Raw genomic sequence first — 9,825 nt, forward strand, 5'->3', positions numbered from 1 at the left:
GTTTCTTTTAAAAATTGGTCATCGGTTATTATGATTATTAACCGCTAACCGCCGATTAACGGAAGTAGTTAGCGAATTTGACTACGGTTAACAGTTTTAGCCAATAATTACTAAAGTCATTTCACCCCTACCAATGAGTAAAGAGTCATAAAATAAAAACAAAACAAACAAAATTTCCTTATCACAAGAATATATTCAATCCTTGAAAATAAAAAATAAAAATAAAAATAAAAAAAGTCACCAACCAGGAATAAAAACCGGGACAGAGGAGACAAATGAGAAGAGGCTAACATGAGAGATGGGCGTGTTTTTTGGAATGCAATAGCCAATAGCGCTGAAAACAGAGCAATGTGGTTGGGAGTGAAAAAGATCATTTTAAAAGGTGATTCCCAAAAGTGCTTCAGATTTAACCTCAATTATTCTGCTCTTTACCGTTTTGGGGTAATTGATTGGGATCCTCTGGCTTTGGATGAGATACTTCAACTTTACGGTATTGACTTTTTCATGCCAGTTGCCAACCCACAGCCCACAGGCTCTTTATAGCTTCGGCTTCAACAAATAAAGCTAGCTGGGGTGAGAATTGATCACACACTTGGCCAATTTTGAGCAGCAGGGTAGTTGCTAAGTGGCCCACTTTGGCCTTAATCCTTTCTTTATCTGAGACTTTTGAGATTGATATCTTGTATGTATGTGAGTAGGATCCGACTATTAGGCTTTACCAGTTAGGGTATATAGCCTAGAAATATAGGGGTACAACTCGCACACCTGAATTTAATGAGCCAAAGTATGAATGTTTTTCAATCCCATGCTCTTAATTATAATGGAGAATGGCTGAATTATTTGATTATTAAACTTCATTCACCAAACAATATGCAAGTGTGTGAGCTTTCAATTGATTGGAGGTTGTTTGTTATTAATTAGTTAGTGTCATGGTTGGTAATTTTTTATACGATTTACAGACTTAAGATGAAATTAAAGGGTTAGGGTTGATGAGCTTGACCCGTTTAATTAAATGGGTCGAATTAGGGTTAACTTATATACTCTTATATACATACTTCGACACGGCCTGAACACAACACACAACATAATGATCACTGATAATTTTTGACATGACCTGCAATTCCGACACGAATTCAATAAAAAATTAAAAAGTTAGAGTCGAAGAGTTTGACCCCCTCCTTACTGGTTTGGAGGTGGCAAGCCTACTCATCAACCATATATATGTGTAGTTCAAATAATAATAATAATAAAAGACGTGTGCACTTTCTATCCATTTTAATGCTAGACGCTAACAAATGGTGTAATTGGAGAAAGATAAGTGTCACTTTTAAAATTTTGCTGGTATAAGAGTCCGTTTGGTTTAGAGATTTCAAAACGTGCAATTTCAAAACTAACAATTTCAAAACCCTCATTTTTCAAAATATATTTTAAAACATGACAGTTTTCACGATTTTATTTAAATACGCAGTTTTTATGTACAAAATCACTTAGCCAAATGGAGTTAGCTTGAAGGGCTACGTCTTATTTTTATGTAAAGATTTTGCTTCAAATCATGAGACGTGGCCTCCAATCGATTCGATCTATAATATAGTATCCTTTTATATAGACATATAGTATGCATGCGATATATTATATCAACTGTATATTTTTATTATTATCTTAGGGGCAAGGCTTAGGTGCGGTAGTTCAAAACTACCGCACCATGCTGTAGTCCAAAACTGCACCGTTTGGTGCAGTTTTGAGAAGGAAAAATTCAAAACTGAACCAAACGGTACAGTTTTGGGCTGGAAAAAAATTGGTTTTTTTTAAAATATAACAAACAATTATTTAAGAATTAAAAAATATAAAAAACTAATAATTAAAAATATTTTTCATTTTGGCCAAGGGGTGGCTCCACCCCTTTCATTTTTATATTTTTTTTCTCTTCTATTTTTTTAATACTTTTAGTTTTTAAATATTTTTCTTTTTCTTTTTCTTTAAAAGAACTATTTGTTTATTGCCCAAAACTGCACCAAACGGTGCAGTTTTGGACTACAGCATGGTGCGGTAGTTTTGAACTACCGCACCTAAGCCTTGCCCTTATCTTAGAAGGACAAGGATTTTGGGAGGTTTCATAAGCTTTAAATACGAATAATCTAAGTAGGACCAAAAAGGAATTGGCATTTACTCATCACTTAATTTAATTAGTGGTCGTGTTTATCATGGGGATCCGGATCTTTATGTGATTACCACACTTGCCTAACTAATGTGATTACCACACTTGTCTAATTAATGTTTCTTATCATAGTCAATCAAACTTCTTAATTTCTGTTTCCCATCAACATAATATTGTAGAAAAAGTGGACCCAGCACTTCAAAACCTATTTATTAAGCGTTGAAAAATAGAGCTTTTGTTTATAAAAATTAAAATAAAATAGTTTTATTTTTAAAATTTTCATATAATGCGATTGTGATCTCTTTTTGAAGTAAACAAGTGATAAAAACTTGTTAAGGAGTTTAAAAATATTTTAAATAGATAAATAACTATCTCAAATAAAGAAAAAACTAGTTTGAGAAAATCCTCTCAAAATTCAAAAATTTTCAATTTCATTTTTTCATCTTTTAATTTGATACAATCTACCCGTTACGTTAGAATTTAGCGTTAAATCATAACGGATGCTATGAAAAATGCCAAAATATTCTCTACTTTTTTTTTTTTTTTTTTTAAATTTTTATGTCAAATTAAGGACAAATTTAAAATTTTATAAAAAATTTAGGGGTATAAATGTAATTTCATCAATTTTAACGTCACACCCTAAAAAATAAGGTAAATTGAAACAAATTAAAAATTCGAGGAAATAAAATTAATAATTTTTAACTTTGAAAAAATTTTCTCAAAACAAGTAGAAATTATTAGGAAGTTTTCCCAAACTTAAGAAAAATACTTTCTTGATCTAAAAAGCCAAAAACTTTTCTCTTTTTTTTTAAAAAAAGAAGCAATTTCAAATTGGCTATTAGTAGCCGTAGTGGCAAGCTGCAGCTAATTAAGCCGAGCCGAAGGGCTTACACTAAATGTCGGGTGTGGATCTTTGACGGTGCATGAAGTACGAAATTACTAGGAAAAATGTGGCCGGCGGCTTAGCTCATCTTCACCTAACACTCCTCCACGCGGCGCTCCCACATTCTTTTATAGTTTTATAGTATGAAATCTCAACGCTTCCAACTGAGCCCACTCTTCAAATTCGCTCAAATTTCAAAGCTCTTACTCTTGACTTAGCCACCCCCTAACTTGATCCCCACGATTTCCCCTCTCTCTCTCTCTCTCTCTCTCTCTCTCGCCGCCGCGGACTGACACGGTGTGCATGAAATTGAGAAAATTCTCCCCCCCCCCTCCACCACTATTTAACAAGCCCCAACCCCTTCAATTCTCTCCCCACTAAGACCTTTTTTCCCACAACAAAAACCCACAAATTAACTCTCTCTCTCTCTCAATCTCTCTCTCTCTGTATCTCTCATGGCTAGGCTTAGCACTGCTTCGCTGCTGTTTTTCTTGGTTGTTTTCGCTGCATTTGCTGCGTGTTTAGAAGGCAGAAAGCTGCTGGATGCGAAGGAGAGCAAGAAGCGATCGGTGGCTTCTTTGAGGGACAGTTTGATTCTGAGTGCCCTTCCGAAGGGCAACGTGCCCTCTTCCACCCCAAGCAAGAAAGGCCACGGGATGGTGGTGGATGAAAAGCTCGTCGCCCGCCACCTTGTCAGCATTGATCGGTCTCTCCGGTCTGTCCCCAGCCCCGGCGTCGGCCACTAATCTCTTTGTGATCATCAAGATTGTCGATCGGGTTTCATCATTTCTCCTTGAAACATTTATAGTTTTGCCTCATTTAGGGCCGTAGGATAATTAATATAGAATTTGTAATAGTTGAAATGTATAGATATAGTACGTCTTTTATTTATTTATTTATTTATTTATTTTTCTTTCTTTCATTTCCTTCTCCTGGGATCCATCCATTGAGATTTCTTGTTTCTTTCCAGAGTTCGAGGATATAAAAGTGTAACGTATCAAAAAAAAAAAAAAAAAAAAAACAATATATATTATTTTTCATACCCCAAAAGATTTGATTTTGATCTGAAATGGGTAGAGGGTTCCAACCTTAATGGGTTGTCGGAACCCCACTAGGCCTTTTTAGTGGGTAGCCCTATAAAAATTAGGCAAATATGATAGGACGTTTCTCCAATATTTGTGCGTTGATACATTGAAAAGTAGCGTAGGTGAGACATGCAATCTAAATCAAAGAAGCTTTTCATTTGAAAAAAGCTAAAATTATAAAGAAAAAGACCCGGCCAAGCTCTTATAATTTATGGCACTATATATATTCAGAAAACTACAACTCAAGAAATGGTCTCCCGGCCACTTACTTGTAATTAATTTTGTGCCAAAGGCGAAAACGCGTCACAACCCAACCGTCCATCTCCGACCACCGAACCGGACCGGAGTTTTAATGCTATTATTCAATATTCTTCCTGTGGTTTTCCACGCCATTGATTTTCTGTCAACGGTAATAACAAAGATACCCTTGCACCGAAAAACGTACACCAATTGTACTCATAAATAAAAGGGCAATTTTGTCTATTGCATTGTATTAAATATGTAATAGAATGAAAAAAATAAGCGTACACTTTTAATGATGTTCTTATAACATTTATATAAGAAAGGGGAAAATTAACTTTACCTCCCTGAAGTTTTAGGGGTTTTTTAATTTGAACCCTAAAGTTTAAAAATTGGCAATGTACCCTCCCAATGTTTCAAAAATTTTCAATTTAAACATTCCGTTACAATTTCCGTTAAATTGGACGGAAATTTTTTTAAAAAAAGCATGAGGGTAATTATGTAATTTTAGAGATTTCCGTCCAATTTAACGAAAGATTTAAATTGAAAATTTTTGAAACATTGGAGGGTACATTGCCACTTTTTAAACTTTGGGGTTCAAATTGAAAAATCACTGAAACTTCAAGGGGGTAAAGTGGATTTTTCCCTATAAGAAATGAAAAAAATCATTCTCTCGATCATCTTTTAATCATCTCCGTATAGTGAATGGGTGAATTTATCATTAAATTTTTTTTAAACCCACGTGAGCCAACAAATTCAATGGTAATTTTATTAAATTTGCAAAAATAGATAGTTGGAAGAGAGACTGGCTATATTTAATTGGTGCATGTACATACAAGTGGAGAATCGATTAATTAAACTGATAAAAGAGTCTTGATCATACTGGTCAATAAAACGACCCCTCTAAGTGCGGTCTTTCACTATTCAAACGAGGCTAGCTCTCAGAATGAGGGTTCATTTGAACAGTGTTTTACTGTTTAAATGACCCCTCAAAGCACTGTTCAAACAACTTTTCCTTCTGAGATGAGTCATTTTACTATTGAAATGACTTCTGGTGAAGTCATTTTGTGTTAAAACGACCCCATTCAGAAACGTCCATAACTCTGAGATTTTTTGTGGTGCGGTAATTATATAAGCACTAATATATATTAAGTACTGGCCTTCAATTTTCTGCAGACATTTGAGGGAGGGTAGACTTGCACAAGGACCAAAAGATAAGCCATAAAGTTACCACTTTCTCGTAGATATATTTGAGTCTTACCATTGACAGGAAAACGAGAGAAAAGAGATGGTCATTACGTACGTGGTGTGATCAAGTAGGAAAATTGGGTGTTTTGCAGCCATCAAGAATGACTTAATTAGATAGAGTCGGCTGCTTTTAAGTAGAGTCAATGTTGTGTTTAATTAATTAAATTTGGTTCAAGTCGTCTTCGTTTCCATACATCAAAGTTACCACTTTCTCGTAGATATATATATATATATATATTTGAGTCTTACCATTGACTGGAAAACGAGAGGAAAGAGATGGTCATTACGTGCGTGGAGTGATCAAGTAGGAAAATTGGGTGTTTTGCAGCCATCAAGAATGACTTAGATAGAGTCGGCTGCTTTTAAGTAGAGTCGATGTTGTGTTTAATTCTGAGAAATTTGGTTTAAGTCGTCTTCGTTTCCATACATCTTCTCTTTATAGTCTATCTGTGGGACAAAGAGGATATTTGACCCAATTAATTAAACCTTCCTCAAACTTCCATGTCATGATCTTATCTGCAATCTTTTCATCTTATAATGCTTCTTCATCTCTAAAATCTGCAACTGGTCCTTAAAAGCACTCAAAAAGTCAATTATGTAGAGCGGAACGCAATTGTTATTGACCAAGTATTTTTGTATTGGGTTCGTGTCAAGATTATAGATATTGTCAAAAATTCTCAGTCTTTAGGTAAGGTTCGAGACATGTTGAAATATAGGTCAACTCTAATCCGACCTATTTAACTAAACAGATCAAACTCATCGAGATCTCACTAATTTCGTATTTAACAATATTAAAGAAATGTGTAGGCATGATTAGGATATGAAAAATGACAGTTATTCATATTTGGTCAAATAGGCTTACACCAATTTTTGTTGGTGTTTTGACTTTTCCTCTTGGCAAGATTCTAGTTTGATGACTAAAATAGTAAAATCCCATCCAAATTATTAATAATAATAGCAAACAAAATCATCTTCCCTTCTACTTCAATGTATAAGATAGACCTCAGTCATATAATTGTAACACATAGAACAAATATTTAAAACAAAACATAAATTCCATACCTGGAATTTCTTAGCTACAAAAAAAAAAATAGAGGGTTTTTTTTTTTTTTTTTTCTTTTTTTTTTAATAAAATGCAACTTTGGTTCTTTGAAGTTTGAAGCAACATAAGGGCTCCACAAACCGCCAGTCACTTGGAAAATTTCAGCAACCTTGGATTATTTTACCATAATGTATTTATTGATGAACAAAGAATATATATATATATATATAAAGTCAGCAAATGAAAAGTAGAGACATTTACAGGTGAATCTTTGGGCAGGGTATTTTTTCAGCAACCTTGATTTTCTCTCCAGCTGTGGGCCTTCAGGTTTGTTGTTAGTTAAGTAAAAGTGGACAAATTACAGCAAGTATATACGCCCTGTTTGGGTCACTGCTATGCTTAACAGCTAAGAGTTTCTGGCCTTTCCATTGAATATATGATTGAAGTATGAAGAAGATAAAAGGATTTTATTGGATAGAAATATTAGATAAAAAATGAAAAGGGAATTTTGAACAAGTATACCGTCATTGATTGAACAAATTAAAATAAAAAACTATTTGGGCTTTATATGAGTTCTCGAGTGCAATCTCAAAGATTTTAACACCTTGAGGAAATCGGAAATCTTGAAAAGTTTTTTTTTTTTTATTTTTACAAAAAAAATGAATAACTTCACTTTACTCACTTTACACTTTTGAATTACCATACGATTTGACAAGCCCTCAAACTTCAAAATTTTTTAATTTGAACCCCTGAACTTTCAATTGCAGTCAATTATAGAGTATAAAATGAAGTAGAAAAAAAAAAAAAAAAAAAAGTTTGGGCAAGCTATGAGTAGATCGAGCCGAGCTTGGAAAGAGCCGTGAATGAATGAAAAGTTGCAAATTACTCAAATCATGCGTATATTATATTATTATATTATTATTATTATTATCTTCTTTTCTTTTCCGCTGTCTGAATCAATTGAATCTGAAGAAGTGAAAAGTACGTTGGACCTCTCAAGTCAAAGGCATCACGTGGGTAGACATATCAAAAGTAAACATCATTAATTCAATCTGACACCTCAGCTTAGGCCACACGTGTAATTTTCCATCTTAAACTGCCATTCAATTTCTCGAACAAAACATTCTTTGCACGCTTGCTTTCTCCATTCCGCTCCCTTCTTCCTATGCATCATTATGTAAAGGTGTCAATAATGGATTTTGTAAGTATTAGCAAAAAAAAATTAAAAAAAAAAATTTACCCTTTTTTTTTTTATTAAAATTAATTTTAATTTTAATTTTTTTTATAAAAAAATTAAAAGTTAAAAGTCTAGTTAACCTCTTTAAACTACTACTCTAATGACAATTTATCTCATAAACTATCAACTATAACAATTTACCTCACAAACTACCAAAACAATGACAATATACCCCCCCAAAAAATAACCTTAAATTTTTGAAAAAAAATTAAATTTTAATATTTTTATTTTTATTTTAGTAAAAGTAATTTCGTCGTTTTAAAAAAATTAGGGGTACATCGTCATTGTTTTGGTAGTTTGAAGGACAATTGATAGTTCGAAAAGTAAATTGTCATTGAAATGGTAATTTGAGAAAATTAAGTGAACTTTACCCAAAATTAAATTTATACCGTGTTTTTTTACGGCATTTAAGTCAAGTTAGTCAAAATTATGCTTGGAAAGAAAAAAACGTGAAGGTGGTCTGACTATTAAGTGGGTCGGTGCGAATGGAAATTTTCTGGGAAAATGGGAGACATTAAGGTGGTCTGACTATTTTCGTTGAACGAATTGTTGATTTCAAATGAGAAGGAAATTTCATGAGAAGCCATGTTTTAGATCCTAAACAAATTTGACACGGCATCTACTTTGACTCTCAGGAAATTTCATGACAAGCCAAGAAATTCGGAGGCTTTTGTAATGTGTAATGTTTTGTAATTATCAACTTTTAGTATTTTATTTTTAAGAATTTCTTTATTCTTTTTGGAAGAGGAGTGCTGATAGTATTTGAGATTTTTTGTTTTTTATTTTTACATTTAGTGAGAAAATTGTAGTAAATTACGCACTTATGGTTAATAGTTAGAATTAATAACTGCTTTAGACAGTTACAGCTAGCGGCAACCGTAACTGCTTTAGAAAAGAAATTCTTACAAATTAATTAAAGGCAATAATTAGTGCATTGATTTAAATTCCATACGATTGAAACTAACATCATAAAAAATAAAAATAAAAAATACCAAAAAAAAAAATCATAAAAAATGTAGACAGAAAAATAAATAAATCCTACTGTTAATTAAAAGAAATTGGTGAATGACCGAAACACCAACACGGCAACACCAATGGTGTTTTCTAGAAAAGAAGCAAAACAAAACAAAAGCTTACATTAATATTTATTTTGTTTTATAATGAGACTGTAGCGAACTTTGCATCTGGCCTATTAGCTCAGTTGGTTAGAGCGTCGTGCTAATAACGCGAAGGTCGCAGGTTCGAGACCTGCATGGGCCATTCTATGTTTTACCCTTACAAAGCTTTTGTTTTAAAGCACAATATTATTCTGATCCAGACGGCTCTTGACACCAGTTTTATTAAATGTTCATCCACTTGTATTTTTGAATGCAGGGCAATCTTTCACCATAAGAGCAGTAACAACGGGTCTTTATTTAAATGGAAGAAAAACTTTTAATTTTTTTTTTTAAAAAAAAAAAAAAAAATTATTTCCTCTGGCATTTATTTGAACTGAATATTTAAATGGTTTTTTGTGGCGTCTAATATTGCTTGAGTATGAAAAATGAGATGTGTTTATATAAAACATGCTCTCTTTAAATGGTATGAGGTCTTTTGGAATAACCCAATAACAAAACTCTGCAGGCTGAGGCCCAAAGCGGACTATATCATATTATTTGGAGCAGGGTGTTACGCTTTTCCTTTTTTCTTTCTATCCCCCTGAGCATTTATTTGAAAGAATATTTAAATGGTACAAAGAAATGATAAGGCTAAGAGGAGTTATTGTGAAGTTTATTTAAATTAAAAAACAAAAAAGTAATTTAGTTCCCTAAATTTTTTTTAAAATAAAATAAAGAAAGCTACTACTAGTGTTCCGAAGTTGTCTACTTAGTACTGCTCAAAATGTTGAAACTAGATTTTTTTGTTTTTTGGTCTGGCCCAGAAAAATAAAAAGAA

The 9,825-nt window shown here is 32.9% G+C and overlaps 1 non-coding gene across 1 annotated transcript; it reads left to right on the forward strand.

Moving 5' to 3' along the window:
- Positions 1-9,076: 9,076 nt before the first annotated feature.
- TRNAI-AAU (transfer RNA isoleucine (anticodon AAU)) lies at positions 9,077-9,150 on the forward strand. Its single transcript has one exon. It is a non-coding gene; the product is annotated as a tRNA-Ile (tRNA).
- Positions 9,151-9,825: the final 675 nt, after the last annotated feature.

The sequence above is a fragment of the Corylus avellana genome, chromosome 1 (genome assembly GCF_965113065.1).
Source record: "Corylus avellana chromosome 1, dhCorAvel1.hap1.2, whole genome shotgun sequence".
Taxonomy (NCBI): Eukaryota; Viridiplantae; Streptophyta; class Magnoliopsida; order Fagales; family Betulaceae; genus Corylus; species Corylus avellana.